The sequence below is a fragment of the Vespula pensylvanica genome, chromosome 20 (assembly GCF_014466175.1).
Source record: "Vespula pensylvanica isolate Volc-1 chromosome 20, ASM1446617v1, whole genome shotgun sequence".
Lineage (NCBI taxonomy): Eukaryota > Metazoa > Arthropoda > Insecta > Hymenoptera > Vespidae > Vespula > Vespula pensylvanica.
In genome coordinates this window covers 1751064-1770623 of record NC_057704.1, presented here as the reverse complement: position 1 = coordinate 1770623, position 19560 = coordinate 1751064, and the positions used below count along the sequence as shown (strand labels likewise).

Below are 19560 nucleotides of genomic sequence, written 5' to 3'. Positions count from 1 at the left end.
TAACTTAATGCTTTTGAAGCGAACTATTGAAACGATTGATAAATGTATTCACGTTAAATTTGCCTTCCATGTGCAGTATACATTTTTTTTTCAAACGTTCGAGTTAAAAAAAAAAAAAAAGAAAAAAGAAAAAAGAGAAGAGAGAAAGATATTAAAAAAAAAAAAATTTGCAACAAGAGCAGTACTTCAACTCGAGCCAGTAGCGTGCGAGCTCTTTACGTTACCTACTACGCTAAACTCATTAATAACAAACTAAATAAACATTACGGTTATATAAACTATGTGTAAAAGTTTGTAATTAACAACGATACGTTTATCTTTCTCTCTTTCTCTCTCTCTTTCTCTCTCTCTCTCTCTCTCTCTCTCTCTCTCTCTCTCTCTCTCTCTCTCTCTCTCTCTCTCTCTCTCTCTCTCTCTCTCTCTCTCTCCTTGTTTTCTTTTTACGTTTTCTTCTTTTTTTTTCTTTTTTCTTTTCTTTTCTTTCTTTTTTTTCTTTTTTTTTGTTGACATTTTATTTCAAAGACTTTCTACGTCAAAGAAAACATTGCCTCTTTGTCGCACTCATATTCCTTTTTTATGTTGAAATTATGTTTCACCAAAAGAAAAATTTCTGTTTTTTTTTTTTATAATGCTTTCAATTAAAGAAATGTGTATGTATGTGTGTGTATATATATATATATTTTATTTAAGTAGTTTTATTTTTGTAATACTTATAAACGTTAAATCATAAATATTTCTTCTATCTTTTACATATTTTCAAAAATAACAAACTCCGACGTACACGCGGTCATTACATAAGCGGGTTAAAGCTAACTAAAATTAAAACTAAAGTTAAATATTACCTACATTTTATATCGTAATAGCAGAAATTAAAAAAAAAAAAAAAAGAAAAAAGAAAAAAGAAAGGAAACTAAAAAATAGTAGTTATAACAGAAAAATTAACCATGGCGAATTAACCATGGAGAAAAATTAATCAGCGAATTGTCATTCTTTTGTGCAACGATTTCACAATTAAAATTAATTATGAAATTAATTAATAATTAGTAGTAATATTAAAAAAAAGTCGATAGAAAATTGTGAGAATCGATAAGAACGAAAATGAAATCGATGGTATAAGAAAAAATGGAATAAAAGGAAAAGCAAATATTACCAGCTGATAATTATTATAATAAGACGAAAAACAAGTAGATACGATAGTAGGAGGTAAGAAAGAAAAACAAAAGAAAAGTAGCTAATTAGTATTATTCTAAATGCAGGAAGTTTTCGTAACAGTAACAATAAAGTTTCCAATCGCTTAGCTCGATTCAGACTCTGTAAAAGTAGTCGTAAAAGTAACAGTAACCGGTTGAAATATTCAACGTGTTGAAATTCTATTGCTACGGTTCTTACGAATAGCTAATCAGATTGTGAGAATTGTCTCGACGTTAAAGCTAACGTGCGATAAAACGAAAACATCCGTGAACGAGTTGCATGATCATAGAAATTTATGTGAATATCAGATTCATTTGTAACTCGTAAAGAGATAATAATATATCTAATAAAAAAAAATATATATATATATAATTCATAAAAAGATAATGATATATCTAATAAAGAAATATGATCGACGACGATCGATAAATTTATTTCTTAATTTTAGAAGATATTTCTCTTTTTTAAAGATATATTCATTTTTTCTTTTATTATTATGAATAAATAAATAGATACACACACACACATATATTAAATGTAGGATGTATATAAATGTATAATATTTTTTTTTCTACTTTTTCTTTTTTTTTTTTTTTGGTCCATTTTCTTATCATTATTCCTATCATTATATTATTACATTATATATTGTTATTATTGTTATTATAGTAATAATAGTAATAAAGTAGTAATAGTAATAAATATAATAAATATAATAGAGAAAAAATACACACTGATGAAACGTGTAGGAAAATTTGTAGTAGTGCTAGTAGATTCGTCTCTCTTACCACAAATTTCAAAGGCGCCATTGTACGAAACTTATTTATCACGAAAACTGTCGAAAACAGCAGTTTTCGCCAAAAATGAATCCAAGCGTAATTCTTCATACATTTTTATGAACATCGTTATATTTTAAAGATGAAGGTTTCAATGAGAAATCGAGTTTTCCGAATTTTTCGGAGAAGCTTCATTTTTCGCGATAAAGATCGTGTAAAAAAATATTTTCTTTTTTCTCTTCTTCTTTTTTCTTTGTTTCTTCCTTGTTAGAGAATAGCTCATACATAAAAAAAAAAAAGAAGATTCTTTCAAAATTTGAAAAAGCAGACTCCCTTCGTTTAAACGTTCATTTTTGAAATGAGATTTTGTTCATTAAAATTTAATTAAGAATTGTGTTGACGTAACCATTATGAAACCAAGGCTTGGTGAATACTTAATCGTAAAACAATATTAATAAATATGACATTTTATGCAAAATTATATATATATATATATATAATAATAATAGTTATTTTCGTGCTAGAGAAAAATTATTGCATAAGAAGAAATTAGAATGAAATCTTTTATAACAAAGGATTAATTGTAATACTAATTGCAAAAACGTGTTACGTTACTCGTTTTTGGAGCGTGCACTTTTCAAGCTATTGAAATATATTCTCGTGAAATTTGCCTACAATTTCTAGTTGAGATTTTAAATATACAAATAAAAGAATATATATGTACGATAAGAAGTGGGTTCTTGAACTAGGGTCAGTAACGTTTGAGTACTTTACGTTGGTTAATTGTGCTAAGCTCATTGATAGCAAATTCAATAAACATTACAGATATATAAACTACATGTAAAATTTTATAACGAACAACGATACGTTTTAGTCTTTCCATATTATTTCAATCGACAACGTTTTATTTCGAAGATTCTTTAAGTTAAACGAAACATTGTTTCTATAATACTTGTTTCATTTATATATTTTTTTTTTTTTTTTTTTTTACGTTAGAATTATATTTTACGAAAAAGAAAACTTTTGCGTACGTTCCTAATGCTTTCGATTAAAAAATTAGAAAACATACAATGACTATATGCGACTATATACAATGACTAAATATATATACAATTGACTACTGTGCATTGCTACTTGCTTTCGCGCATCTTTACCATGTCTTCGGAAATACTCGGGTTTTTTCGTAACTCTTCGTAAATGGCGGGCAAGGATTCGTATTCAAAATTATATACCGATCAAATAACACACATTAATTTAACGTAGTTTAAAATTTTATTCTTTTTAATAGTACATTAAATGGAATTATTAATCAGAATAACAGCAGAAGTTATTTTCGGAATATAATTACATAAAATTTAATATCTGTATTAAAAATTGTCTTGTTTATAACCACATTTATATATAGAATCGAATGTAGGTCTTCGTAGCTCGATGTTAGAGCGTTTGTTTCGGCAAGCGAAAGGTCCCGGGTTCGAATCCCGGCCGAGGTAAGCTTTTCGGGCTCCTTTTCTCAAAACCCATTACTCTTCTATCCCCTTTTCCCCTTAACTTCAAAGTCAAAGCCCCACTTTTCTTTAATCCTCCCTTCATCTCCTCTTTCTTAGTTAAGATCGAAAAATGAGTTGTTATCATCTATATCCTTGATTTCTCAGTAGTTGTTCAGGGGGGTTGATTTCGGGTGGACGTTTGCAAAACCCAACCCTTTTCCCCCCTTTACTTCTGTACCTAAATTTCACATGTCTGTTCATATCTCCCTCCCTCTTCGTTTCTTCAAATTTCATATTGGTGAACTTGATGGAATTTATATATTCTTTCGCGTGAGGACAATTCTTAGTGGATTAGTAAATGAAATAGAAGGTGGAGGGGGAGGATAAAGGGTATGACTCCTGGGATACGATTCAAAAAAAGATATCTATATACTTATAGATAAGAGCGCATGTAGGTGTTTAGGGATGGGTATGGTGTTTTTAGTGCATAAAAAATGCAGTATAAGAGTTTTATATTATAAGAAAAAAGTTACATTTGTAGAAGCAATTGTTTTAATATTTCTTTATTTCCTTAGTAGTGATTATATAACTCTCTCTATCGTGTATTTCGATACAATTCAAAATTTGTATAAATGTTTAATTTATATAAGTTAATTAGAAAAGCATATATACGTCTTTCGATAGAGTTCAGTTTGAAGATAGAAGTTGATTACTGGTGGAGGAGGAGAATACGTTGTTGAAATAGGATGTTTAAATTAAAAAGAAGAACTCCCCATTTTAAGATCCAAGAGTCAACGCTCAAGTAATCAAGTCAGTGCGAATTTATATCATATAATGGTTTATTATTACAAGGTTATCCAATTCCCCACCATCTCTTCCTCCTCTTGGCGTAGGAAATATATGTTTAGAAAATCCCAGATCTATGTGGAACGTATCCTTAAAAAAAAAGGAAGGAACGGAAAGAAAAATAAATAAGAAACGATTTATTTAACAAAAAGAGAAGAGAGAGTAGGAGAAAAATAAATTTCCTTTGTCACTAAATTGAAGCAGTCTCAAGTAATCTAATTCCTTCGAAGAAAGAAGAGAATATATAACTGAGCTTCATGGATCATATTAAATAAAATTCGTCAGATAATAATCATTCTAGTTCAATACCTTCCTCCCCTTTGTTATGGAAGAATATTCCATTGCAAATATGTTCCCTTGGAGTCCCCAAAAAATTTCAAAGAGAGGTATTACTTCTTGGAAAGGAAGGGATAAGAAAAGAGAAATTTACAACTAGACACAAATCACAGTTAGAAGAATAAGCTGATGCTTCCAAAAGAAGAAGAAAGGAAGAGTAAAGTGTTATTGTAATTTAAATTTAGCCTAAGTCCGAATTTTCGGACTTGGACAAAGTCCAGTCTTAAAAAAAAGGAGAGAAGAAGAAGTTCTGAAAAATATTACAAAGATTATTGATATTGTAACTCTGTATAAATTCTCTTGTTGAGAGATCTTTAATTTCAGTGTCCTCAAAATCCAAAATATGAGAACTTCAATCGAAAATGTTCTGAGTAGCTTAGTACGAAGAGCGTTTGCTTGTTACAAAAAGGTTGATACGTACTACTGCTAAATTTGCTTAGTGTTCCCCAAAAGAGTCCAAAGGAGGACACTTAATAAAAGGGGAAGAGGAAAAGTTCTGAAAAATAGTACAGATTACTATAGCGTCACACAAATCTTCTTGTTGAGAGACCTTTAATTTAATTATCCTGAAAATCCAAAATACTAAAGAACTCGAGCCGAAAGTTTCCTAGGTAGCTCAGTACCGAAGAGCGTTCGCCCGAAAATAAAATTAACAAACAAACGAAGACCATTTTTTTTTTCTTTTTTCTTTAGATTTTGTATTTTTTTTCTTTTCTTTCTTTCTTTTTTTCTTTTTTTTTTCCATTACTACGATATCGACAGATGAAACTCGTTCGAATTTAAGTTTTAGCATAAATTTAGCATTTAATAAAATAAGTCTGTTATGTATGTTCATTTATAAGTAATCATTCACTGAATCCGATTTTGATTCAATTTCTTTTTTTATTTTTTCTCCGGATGGTTTCCGACGATTTTTTTTTTTTTTCTTATTCGACAGACGATATTCGAAAATAAATGTTCTTTCTTTAGAACTTCGTACTTTCACTTTTCATTAATTACATACTCCCATGTATGTGCTCGTAATACATTACATACATTACTTACATACACTTTATAAGCGTATGTAATGTTTTTATACGAAGTTATACTTTTTACTTATATATATATATATATTTCTTTTCCTTCTTTTCTTTTTCACAAGTATTACATACATCATATATTCACGAGCTTGTATTTTATTTATCATTGCAAAGGCATAATAGCTCGGAAAATCAGAATAAATTAATCTCCAGATGGGACAAACTCTCTGAACAGTAATCGAACTCTCTATGAATTATACGAGCCCTTCTCGGAGCACATTTACATTTTGCAATTTCCATATTTTCAAATATCCCGAATCTCCGAAACTATCTTCAAAAGCTTGTATTAATTACATTGACATTTCCTTGGTTAATCTCTCGTTAAATTATTCCAATTTGATCGAAAACATATAGAACGTATAACGTATATACGTAAGAATACAAGAAAAAAGATATATCTTCCTACTCGAAAAAAGATTTAGAAATTTATTGAATGCTTCGATTTATTTTTTGAAGATTTCATAAAAAAAAAAAAAAAAAAGGAAAAAAAAATGATCGTCTCTTCGAGAAAGTAGAAAGAAATAACTTTCCAATTGTTCGAAATAGGTAAGTGCTTATTTAATGGCGGCACGACTCGCCATGTCACAGTGTACTTATGGACATTAGCGGTATTTGTTGTCAATGTCTTACCCAAGGACACCGCACCGCATCCAGTACATTGCCGCTCTTGGTCCGCGACTGCATAATGCAGCTACCTCCTATAATTAGGAGACTTTCCACTATCCGCCACCTGTGGACGCGTCCGATAGCAGTTAAGAGCTCTGCTTACGAATTTCAATCTCAACTTGAAATCGACGGATCTTTTTTTCTCACGAAGTTTCACAATTTATTTGTACGATATTAGAGGAAGATCTAAAAAAATATCTGAAATTATCTGAAAAATCATCTAAATAGGTGATCCTAAAAAATATCGATCGCTAATAAAAAAGAAGATTTTTCTTAACGAAAATTTCTTACAAAGTTCCTTCTATCGTCAAGAAACGATTTTTGTTTATTTCTTTAGGTCCGAGTATAGAGTTTGTGATGTTTTGTAAAGTATGATATTTAAGTGGCCAGAGTAGATTTTAAAGTTTTCTGCCAGAATTCTTCTTCGTAACTCGTATATGTTTGGGAAAGTGAATAACGAAGAAATAGTAGGGAGAGAATTTTTATCAATTGTAAATCGCGTTGCTCGTGGCCCGAGTAGTGGGATTTAGGACTTGGAACAAGTCTCTGAGTAGAGATTATGTTCGTTCTGTCTACGTACGTGTATATTTTTTATACGAGATACAGTATTATAACAATAATGATATTGATGATTATAATGATGATATCGTCATATAATAATAATAATAATAATAATAATAATAATGATGATGATGATGATAGGAATAAGACCGAAAAAAAATGGAGATCAAAAAATTAGAGAAGTTCTAATATAAACTTACATTACATAAAATTACTTTGACATGTACTAAATTTCATAGCTAATTTTTTATTTTATTTTATTAAATTATAGTATTAACTAAATGCGTGAATCTTTGTTGTCCTAATTTTTTTCTAGCTTTCCAAATTGTACGTAGAATTGTTTACTCGAATTTTTCACGAAAGAATTATTAAATTTTTACATCGCACTTTACGTGATTATAATCTCTCTCTCTCTCTCTCTCTCTCTCTCTCCTTTCTTTCTTTTTTTTTTTGTATTGTAATCCATATACAAATTGTAATTACTTACAGAAGTATTTTACATATCGAAAAATTTAGACCGAACAAAATTACGAATCTATATAGTTCTTTCCTTCTTACTCACGCAAGTCCAGGCATTGAAGTATAAACTCAGATGTTGACCTTTTTCTACCATTCAATACTTCAACTATCAGTGTAACCAATTCAACGATTCAGAAAATCGAAATTTAAAACTACATTTTCGAGGTTTTGAAAAAGGTTTCCGGGATTTCTTCGAAATAAAACCAGCCACAAGATTAACTAGCGGTAACCAAAATCTAAATATAAAATATATCGTAATTTTCGAAAAGTCTGTTCATACGTAGAACGTATATACGATGAGTAAACTTTTAGGGACGTAAAATATGAGTCGAAATTTTGGGATTAACGATAAAAAGAGATACTTCAACGAACGGTGCTGAATCTGTTTGATCGATAAGTATGCATTGTCGATGGACGATCTTCAGAAAAAAAAAAAAAAAAAAAAAAAAAAAAAAAAAAAAAAAAAAAAAAAAAAAAAAATCAGGTCGAATCGTTGGTCGAAAATTCTATGACAACGAATACCAAAGCTTCTTCAAATTTTTCTTTCATCGAATATTTCCCATGTTCTTTGTCTTTTTTTCTTTTCTTTTTTCTCTATATAAACCCTCGTGAGTTGGTACGAGATCTCGTAAGGAAAATAATATGTTCGATCAACTAGTATACGTATACCTTTTGTATCTAAGTATGCTATTGTAGAGAAAGAGTATTGAACATTTAAAAAGAAGCTTTGTAAGTGTCCCTGACAAACGATACTATTGTATTGACCTTTAGTCGGTCGACAACTGTGCACAATTGATCGATGACAATGATGTCCTCTTTGAAAGCTACAACCTTCCTTCAACGTTGCTCTCTCTCTTTCTCTCAAGCTTTTTCAAGCACTATTGCAACCCACCAGTTTTTAACGTACCCAATTTTAACTGCTTCGTTGTTTGTTTCTTTACGAAATATGAAAAATCAATTAACGAAGTATCTTCACGATTTTGAAATTTGTTAATAAACGTCGAATGATCAGATCGCTTTGATGGAAAAAGAAAAGTAGAGGCGATAAAAAAAGGTTTTGTTAAATCTGATGAAATTTAATTGTTGAGATTATATATGTAATATGTGTACGATGTATTTATTATATATGTACTATATGTATATATATATATATAATAAATATATGATTAACATATAATGAATACGTCAATAAATTATTATTTTTTATTTTTATTTTTTTATACGTTGTGTGAGTGTGTGTGAGTGTACGTTGATACGAATGTAAACGTTGGAGGAACGTTATTGATAGATAATTTTATAAATAGATAAAAAAATTTACGAACGATCGACGATTTTTTTTTTTTTCCGGAGAAATTAAAACGTTTTCTACCTCTCGTACTTTTTTTTTTTTTTTTAAATATCGCGAGACATTTCGTTAAACGTATATCGAAAAATTGTCAGTGTATAAGAAAATGTTTCAGAAGAAAAGAAGAAAAGAAAGTTACTTCTTTTCTTTTTTTTTTTTTCTTACGTAGAATATACTGTTTCATCGTATAGACTTCACGATTAGTATATAGTATGTATAGAAAAAAGAGACATGACGGAAAAAAAATGACCGTAAGAAATACAAATCGATGATTAAAAAGTTGGTAAATTAAATCACGAAAATCACGAAGATACTTTCTCTAAATTGTAAACAAAAAAAAAAAAAAGAGAGAGAGAGAAAGAGAGAGAGAGAAAAGAAAACAAAGAAGATATTAAAAAAGAAGCAAAAAACAAGTTCTAAAAATAAGTTCCTAAATAGGAATATTCCTAATAGAATTATCTAATAATAGATTTCTAAACAATAAATTCCTATGTAACGAAACCAAGCTCACCTTTGAAACATCCTTGAAACTTTACACCGAACAAAAAACCAGAAATTTCCGTTCGAATATATTATTATCGTTAATAACGAATATCGAGCCTATTTTCAAAGCCCGAAGAGAAACGACTTATTTACGAAATTATTCCTATTATCGTATTACATTTATTAAAATACTTTACTTACGACGTTGTTGTTGAACGATTGAAAGACAATTTTTATGTGCCGGAAAGAATGGATTTTGAAATTATTTACTGTGTAATGTTCTTTTAAAAGAGCTCGGTTCTAAAAAACGAGTGGGGGAGAATGGTGGTGGTGGGTCGGAGAAGAGAGGGAAAGATTCTGACCAATTGTAGATCTCATTACGGAAGCTAAAGTAGGACATAGAACAGATTGGAGTGGGGTAATGTATGTTCTTTTACGTGTATGTGTGTGTATGTGTGATCGATGTACGATCATATACAGCATATAATCTCGTTACATTAAAATAATATGGACACTGCGATGAAAATAATAATAATAATAATAATAATAATAATAATGATATATATATCATATTATTTATCGTATAATATTAATAATTATTATTGCTATTATTATTATCATAGGATGATAGAACGTAACATAACATTTCTCCCCTCTGTACAAAGAAAAGACGTTGGCTCTTTTTTAGTTTATTTACGTCCTTCACGTTTTTCTAATAGCTATGTGTATACAATCGTATTAAGCGGGCACAACAAAGACGCGAGACTAGCGACACTCGAACGTAATATATGACTCATCCGCAGAATTGAAATCAGTCGTGTTCAGGCAGTCACGAAGTAAACGTCTTTGATCTTTAATAACGTTATATATATATATATATTTCTTGATAAATTTATTATATTATTATATATTCTTATTATATATTATATTATTATATATATTATTATATATATATATTATATTGCAAGTATAATAAATTTTCTTATAAAGATTTAACGAAGTATAAGATCAGAAATATCGAAACGAGAAGGTATCCAACGAAAGAAGATATTCTCTTTGGCGTTATAGGTACGTATGAAAATTCGGAGAAACTCGAGATATGCGATTTTTAAATATTGATTAAAACGTAAAATGAAAATTTTGCAAAGCTTATTGTATAAATATATATATATATATGTATGTATATATGTGTTGTATGTAAATATACGTATATAGATTACAAGACGTGCTTTGGAACGGCATGATCACGACTATGGTAGTCGAATTACCGGTATTTTTATTTGATCGGTATAAAAGAAGAATTTTTCGAACATAATCGAAAAATATTCTTACGAGGAATCGAGGAGTGTGACGAAGAATCTTCCAGGAATTCTTGGGAACACCAAGGACAAAGAGAAGTAAACCAAGCGACCCGAAAGAAAACATAAACGACTTTTCTGAGAAGGATAATGTTGTCAATACGGTTAGAGAACATTGTTAAATACGGCGGTATTCTTATTGACGGTAATAAGGACAAAGGATAGACGACGAAATTTCGAAAGACACAAAACAATGGAGTTCGTTGGAGTCGAAGGAAGGTGAGCAAAAAGATAATAAATATATGACTAACGCGACGTACGTATGTTTTTTCTAAGTATTGTCGTTTTCTCTATATATTACGTATAGGAATATTACGCGAATAACGTAGAAACGTAAGATATAATAATTAAACGAAATATTAGCGGATTGATATTAATTAATATTATTGGATTGATTCGAATAATTCGACGTTCGAGATCGATTAAAAAAAGAAAAGAAAAGAAAAGAAAAGAAGAAAAAAAAAAGAAATATAGATTAGTTGCGATTCGATATACAGCCACGATTAGATGATTTTGTATCGTTAGACGATTTAGGATTATGAATTAGCGAATTTAGGAGAAGTGGTAAGAAAACGATGGTGCGATTGTCTTTCCTCTATGGCCAACGATTAGTTTGACGAGAATACAATAGAAATTCGAGATAGAACGCGACACGGAGTATTTACCAAGGTAAACTAAGCAAATGCACAAAAGCAAACATGCTTAGATAAGGAAACAAGTCGAATGGATTAGTTGTGTGGGACTAAGAAACACAATTCCGCGAGATTATTCGAGACATCTTTCAAGGTATACAAAAACCTTACTAACGTAGATCGTTTGCTATCCGAGTTAGAAAAAGAAGTGTTAATCGTTAAGCACTCTAGCGATCGCACATTAATAAGAAATTAATTAATCGTAAATTAATTGGCGCATTAATGATAAATTAATCGATTAAAGGCAGAGCTAGTTAGGACAGTTACGCGATTCGATTGTAAAGAAATTGGTAAAGTGTGGGAAATTATAAAGTAACGTGTTTTAAATTATTAGATCGTCATGTGCTACAAATTATTGGAGAAGGAGAATATCGAGGATAATAACTCTGTATAGTGGAATTATGCGAGCAAGTCGAACTATATCGGATCAAGATTACGATTGATCTAGGAAGCTTATGCGTAAACGCTAAGGTAGAATAACGACGGTGAAATAGGATCGACGTGTTTAGCTTGGAAAAATCAACAGGCTACGTTATATTCGCTGGAAGATTAATTGTAAATTTCTCTTATTGATGGTATTAAGGTAGAATCGAAGACCGACAAGGTAGTTGCGACGATAACGTATCGAGTCATCCCTTTGATCGTAGGGTATCCTTACGGGAGATTAACAGGAGCATATTGTAATCGCGAGTCGATAAAATGAATTATTAATGAGATAATCTAGACGCGTATTGATGTTAATCATCAATGACGACAATTAATCCCTAGATATTTAGTAACAATGGACGACGTGTGTTGTATAGATCGTAGAACTGTATCAAATATTACTGGCGTAGATCTAACGTAATGGACGAAGAGCCGACGATAAGCAAGAAGAGAAATACGAAAAGAGACGTGAACGGAGATATTCGTTGTATTCCAAAATATTTTCGATCGTTCGGACTTTTTCAATCGTAAGTAATTTAAGATAAACACACGTAGAGATTTAATTGTCGAATCTTTTGAACAAATGGGATATGTTGTACCGATAGAAACCGAGATGGATAGAACACCGATGGGATTCGACAACCGTACATTATCAACCGTATCGATTATCCAGCATCACGAACGACATCAACAGGAAATAATACGGCAACTAGATAGAAAGCAACGTCATCGATGGGAATGATTTTCCATTTTCCTGTTCGGTGATAACTACCAGTTTCGAGATAATGACGTACGACGTACGTATGTGCCTAGATTACCGAGTGGCGCATCGGTAAAATAGTTAAATAATAATGGTATTCTGTATCGAGAATATAGCATCGATCGAACGCACTGCGACGTATTAAGTATTATAACGTATTGATCTAACTAACCGGTCTAACTATCAGCTATCACCGATAACTAAAGTTTCTAAGTATATCATCGTCGTTTAGCACATACGACGGACTTTATCAGTTCCCTAGAATACCATTTGGACTTTGTAATGCGCCTGTCGTGTTTCAACGACTAAGTTAATGTAGTTTTAGGCAATCTGCGGTAGACTATATCGCAGTATATACGAACGGTATCATTGTCCCATTACAAAACTAACTAAAGAAGGAATAGATAACCTCTCATACCGCGTCCCCATTGTTACACCATACTCCACATTGAATTTCTGATGAATTCATATACCAATCGTAATGCCCTTTAAATTGTAAACTAGTTGCTATTTACAATTCGATTTCTAAAATAATAGAACCTTTTTAATTGTCCATTTACGATTGGGATATCTCCATCTCTGCGTTCTTACATTTAGAATTTTTCCAATTTATCGGCTAATTTCGTTAAAGTATTCCCTCTATCTCTAAACGTTTAGACAGATCGTATTGTTAGATCAACTTTCTTAAGAAAATTGAAGTAGCGTTTGCTCGTTACAGGTAATATTTACAAATTACTTTAATCAATCATGGAACAGTTGCTATAATAATGCACTCTCAGTCAATTATAGATTTATTTAAAATTACTTTTTTTCATAGATATACACGTAAAAATTTTGTCTATTTATCTGATGGAGTTACATAATAATAAGATTGAAGCATTCATTTGTATATTTCGATAACTTCCTAACGAAATTAATGAGGGATCAAATTTGTATTACCCTTTTGATATTTTGTAATATACATAAATTCCCTTAATCCGTATCGAACAGCGATATGCATTCGTATATATTTCGATAACTTATTTCGTGACGTAAATCTTCAGGAACCTCTAGATTCTAATTCCTAAATTCTCTAAGATGTGCTGTAATCTTATATATCATTTTTCTTTCTTCTTTTTTTTTTTTTTAATGCAACGAATCCAAGAATAATATTGTATAAATTCTATTTATTAGTAAGTAAAATTTCAATTAAACGGATAGAGTATTGTTAACAAGTTCCAAAAGATCGTCGATGCTTTCAATTACATATATCTTTATGTATATTGGTAATTTATTTCGTGTTTACAAATTGCTTCGATCATGGAACATTAGAGATCATTTTCTTTCATAATTTCACAAGTCGTTTTTCCTTCCCAAATGTTTGTTCTATATTTTTTCGTTAGTCCAGTACATAAAAACAAAACAAAAAAAAAAAAAAGAATAGGATAAAAACCTTATTTATTTATTACGACGAGTATCGAAAACCGAAGTTATATCGAAAAAGTGTGTTAGTTTTGATTGAACTAAGAAATTCGAGCCGAAATATAAAGGGCTATATAAAACCGTGAGGATACTTGATAACGATAGATATTTGATATAAGTTATTGAAAAGGAACGATACAAAGTAATACACTTTATAAAGTTATCGTTGTTCTGGATAGATTGAAACCTATCAATATCCAATGAAGCATATATTTTTTAAGTTATGTTAAGTTTCAGGTTCTCTTCGATAAGAAATCTCTTAGATTTTAATTTACCCAGTATCTCTACATTTTCTTTCTTTTAAAATATCGCTATATAGTAAAATACCCTTCTTTCTTCGATTCCTTCGTGAAGTCTATTTAGTTTCATTTTTTATTGTTTCTTAAATCGCATGATATTTTTCTATTGTTGAAATTATTTAAGATTTCACCTTTTCCCTATAAAGAATTCCTTACCCTTCGATCTATAAAGTGTTTCTACTTTTTTTATTTTTCTTTTTTTGAAGTCCAAATAAAGATATTCATTAATATCTTAGAATTGTCTTAGAATTGAAAATGTTCTATTACATGTCTAATATATTTTACTCTTTGTCTATCTGGGAATGTACTCCATATATCTATGAGCAATTCGTGATTAGATCTTGATTAATGAAGAAATATTTCTACATTTTATATCCACTATTCATACGAAAATTTTCACTTGTTCGAAGTTTTTTTTTCCCCTTTTATTTTTTATAATCCGTCAAGTTTACTAAATATTCTCCTATTCTCCGAACATTTGCTGATATTTTTCTATGGTTGTAATTATTTGAAATTACACTTTTTCCCTATAAACAATTCGTTACCCTTCGACCTCTAAAGTATCTCTACTTTCTTTTTTTTTTTTTTCGAAGTCCAAACAGAGATATTTATTACTATCAAATTTTTTTTTCAAAATGCTCTATTACATGTTAAGTTCTCTAATATATTTTACTCTTGTCTATCTGGGAATGTACTCCATATATTTATCATCAAATCGTAATTAGATCTTGATTAATGAAGAAATATTTCTACATTTGATATCCACTATTCATACGAAAATTTTCACTTGTTCGAAGTTTTTTTTTCCCCTTTTATTTTTTATAATCCGTCAAGTTTACTAAATATTCTCCTATTCTCCGAACATTTGCTGATATTTTTCTATGGTTGCAATTATTTGAAATTACACTTTTTCCCTATAAACAATTCGTTACCCTTCGACCTCTACAGTATCTCTACTTTCTTTTTTTTTTTTTTAAAGTCCAAATAAAGATATCCATTAATATCGAATTTTTTTTCAAAATGTTCTATTACAAGTTAAGTTCTCTAATATATTTTACTCTTTGTCTATCTGCGAACGTATTCCATATATCTATGAGCAATTCGTAATTAGATTTTGATTAATGCAGAAATATTTCTACATTTTATAACCACTATTCATACAAAAATTTTCACTTCGAAGTTTTTTTTTCCCCTATTATTTTTTATAATCCGTCAAGTTTACTAAATATTCTCCTATTCTCCGAACATTTGCTGATATTTTTCTATGGTTGTAATTATTTGAAATTACACTTTTTCCCTATAAACAATTTGTTACCCTTTGGCCTATGAATTATCTCTACTTTTTTTTTTTTTTTTTGTAAGTCCAAACAGAGATATTCATTACTATCAAATTTTTTTCAACATTTTCTGTTACATATTAAATTCTTTCATATCTCTTGCGCTAAGACTTTTCTGTTGGAATTCTTTTATCTATAAGCAATTCGTCGTTAGATCTGATACGATAGATTTATTACGTTAGAATATTTCAGATGTGAAATCTATTGAATCGATTCTTTTTTCTTCTTTCACGTGATGATGCCTGCGGTTTGTATTTCTATTATTTCTTCTTCCTCGTATATCTCTGCCCTTTAAATTACGTAAGGTTACGCTTGTCCCTATAAACAAATTCCTGCTCTTTAAATTAATTATCCGTAAAGTTATGAATTTATTTATAATTAATTATCGAGAGATTAATATATTCCTATTCTTTAAATCATGTAAATCAACTTTACGTTTTTCCCTTATAAAACAATTGGTTAGATCTCGGCCAATGAATTATTCCTACTTTTTATGATATTTTTATCAATGCAGAAATATTCAATTCTTTTCAAATTTTTCTTTAATCTATTTCTTATGATATATTAAGTTTAGTAAATATTTTCCTATTCTTTAGACAATGTTTTGAAGGATTTGTTTTGTCCCTATAACCAATTTATTAGATCCCGATCTATCGAACCCATTTTTGGAATTCCTATTTTGTAGATGCCCCATCTATAATCCCTTTTTATTTCATTGGAAATTTCACACGATATGAATAGATATAAATATAAATACGAATATGAAATTTATATCATCGAAAATTGATGTGATGATTATTTCATCGAAATGATATGATGCGATATATTTATTGTTACGCTTAATGTACTTTAGATGTGAAATCTATTAAAATCTTTTAAAACGTCGATTAGTAGTTATGCACGTTTTATAGCATTTAACGTAATAATGTTATCTAATCTTCTCCTCTATCTATTATAAGTATTGATCGTGAATTTTTTTCGATCCGTATGATATCAATTGAATCATGAGTGGTGTTATCTGTTCCTTCGTTCGTAAAAAAAAATTTTTTTCATGCGATGATTATACTGCGTTCCCTTTGAGAGATCACAAATGAATGATACTGTTATATTGTTACTAACATTTAAACGATATCGTTTAAAACAATATCCTAGCGTTCTAAATAAAAAATATTTTTTAATAAAATACTGGAATATTAAAAAAAAAAAAAAAATATTGAGATACTGTCTTTTTTTTTTTATCGATAATTTTTTTTTTGTAATTTTGAACAGTGTGAAAAACGTGATCGTCCTTGTTTATAAAAATCGTGATCTCTATAAATGATTTAATTGTTACTGCTGTTATACACGTTAATCCTATTATTTTATCAGAATCGAGACAATCGCGTTTGATAATACGATCTCAAGTTTAACAAGATATAGTTGCTCTATTAATAACTTTGCTTCATCGGTTCAAAATTGTTTGGTAGGTATAGATGTTATTAGTGGTATCGTTTTTGTTTAATCTGTTATGAACTCTAGCAATATCAGAGAATATTTTCACAATTCGTTCGGTCGGGCAACCTTGTTGGCATTTAGATCATCGAAGAAGACTTGTTTTCTACTTTATCGAAAAATTCAAATTCAAATTTTGTTTACGGCTTTTGCGATTTTTCTTTTTTTTTGCGCGACAATATCGATTTATACTGTAAATTTTACGACGGTTATCCGAGAATTCTTTTTTTTTTTTTTTTTGAAACTCAAAATTAGTCAATCGTGCGCTCGATTAAAGAACTTAAGAATTTTCTCGTTCGTGGATGAGTAATTGTTAATTTGTATATGATGTTGAATTTTGTATTCTATGACATTGAACAAAGTCATGTCCTCGAGTCGTACAACTTTCGATAAACTTTCTACTTTTCAACGTTTCAATTCCTACGAAATTATAATCTATATGTTTACAGCGTTCGATAAGTATTTCTGAAGAAAATTTATTTTGACTTTCTAATTACGTGTTTGCTAGTCCGATTAAAAAATTATTCAGAGCAATGTCTTCTAAAAGTTTTATCAAATCCATCTCAATTTACGATGTATTCATTCCTTTTGCGTAATTAATAATTTTTCGAACGTCAACGTAAATCAATAATAACTCTTATTTTCGTAAAAATTAATTTGATTTAATTACGTATACGTATGCTCGAATTTTATTTCATATGTCAAATTATTATTATTATTATCATCATCATCATTATCATCATCATCAAAATCCATATCTATGTTATCAAAGTTTATATTTAAACGATATTTAAATTTAAGAATGAAGCGGCTCAAAAAGGAAATAATCTAGATAACGAGCTTGTTTTCATCGTATAAAGGACCAAACGATAACGTGTACATTTGATTCGTCGGAACATTCAACATTTTACGTTCTGTTAGATCTTTTAACGAATAATATTGTTTTTCTCTAGAGTTATCTAATACATTACGCGAAGGACGTTTAATTGGATTGACAATTCTTTTCTTTTTTTTTTTTTTTCGATAAATTCCAATTGTATCGATCTGATCATAGCACAAAATGAAAATTACTAAATTTTTACGTAATATCGTAAACGTGTTTATCGTGTTCGATTTATTACGACTCACCAAAGATCGACTTAGTTTCGATGAGTAATCTCGTTTAGAGTTTGCTGCTGAGTTGCTGTTGAGTTTCAGTCCGAATTTTAACAAAGGATCTTTCTCGTATTTAAGTCTTCTCTTCGTTGAATAGATCAAACGATTTCTGTTCGTTTCTCACTAGCTATGAGATGTTGCAGAGATGTTGCACGATCGGAAAATGATTCTGAAGCGTCGAGAGCAGTTTTTATAATCGAATTGTGCTTCGGTGATCCTTCTTTATAACAGGATGGTTCGAAAAGTAGGGGAAGGATTCTGACCAATTGTAAGTTTCGAAGCAGAAGGAGGGACTTAGTCATTGTAGTGGGACTTAGGACTTATGGCAGTCGGGTTGGGGGTAATCTTATGTATGTATGTATGTATGGTGTGTGTGTGTGTGTGTGTGTATGCGATAGAATCTATAGAATTATATAAAATACAAAGTTCTTACGATAATAATAATAATGATTATAAAGGTTATAATACAAATTATTATAATTTGTTAGTAAATAGAATAATGAAATTATTAATAAAAAATATAATATTTTTATTTATATTCATATTTATGATATGTAGATATCAATTATTATTATTAATATTAGTCATGTATCTCGTTACTTTTCTTTTTTTTTCCGCTGTTAAATAAATTAAATTTCCCGAGGAGCTGCGTTAAAATGGTACAGATAAAAAAATAAAATCTAGCGTAGTAGTATTCATAATTTGTTGCTACTATTTTATGAAAATTTCATCGCAAATTTCGTCCTAGAAATATCCTCATAGTTGAAATATTAACTGATAATAATAACTCAATGTGATGATCGAGCTATCGATAAGTGTATAATCATATTTAAACCTAAGGTGATCTCATATTCTTAGAGTTGCAATAATTTATCATTGTAAGAACATACTATTGTTATTTCCAGAATAAAATGTTAATCAATGAACATATTAATCAATTTATTAAGAATTAATAATTTATCGAAGGATCGTTCGTGAAAATAAAACGAAATTATTTCGAAAGAAATCTATTCCTTTTTTTTTTGTCTCCTTTTTTTTTCTCTCAATCACGTATATTATGCAAAACAATACAAATATAACGTATTTATTCGGATATGTACGGATATAGCACTTCTGACTCTCAAGAGGACAAGGTATAGAATGTTTGAATTTATCTATAGTATCATTTTCTTATTTATTTTCACCAGTAAATAATTCGAGAAATAGACAGACAAGAAACCAGAGAATATTTACAACACGAATATGTACAATGTCTATTCTTGTTTTCTTCGAGATTTAAAGAAATCGCGAAAATG

At 29.5% G+C, this 19560-nt stretch overlaps 1 protein-coding gene and 1 long non-coding RNA gene across 2 annotated transcripts in view; both read left to right on the top strand.

Moving 5' to 3' along the window:
* Window positions 1–19560, top strand: part of LOC122636104 (A disintegrin and metalloproteinase with thrombospondin motifs 7-like) — a 191907-nt gene that overhangs the window by 44535 nt on the left and 127812 nt on the right. The gene's annotated exons all lie outside the window — the stretch shown is intronic.
* On the top strand, window positions 11863–13558 carry LOC122636110. The gene is made up of 2 exons (XR_006328871.1): window positions 11863–12289; window positions 12368–13558. It is a non-coding gene; the product is annotated as an uncharacterized LOC122636110 (long non-coding RNA).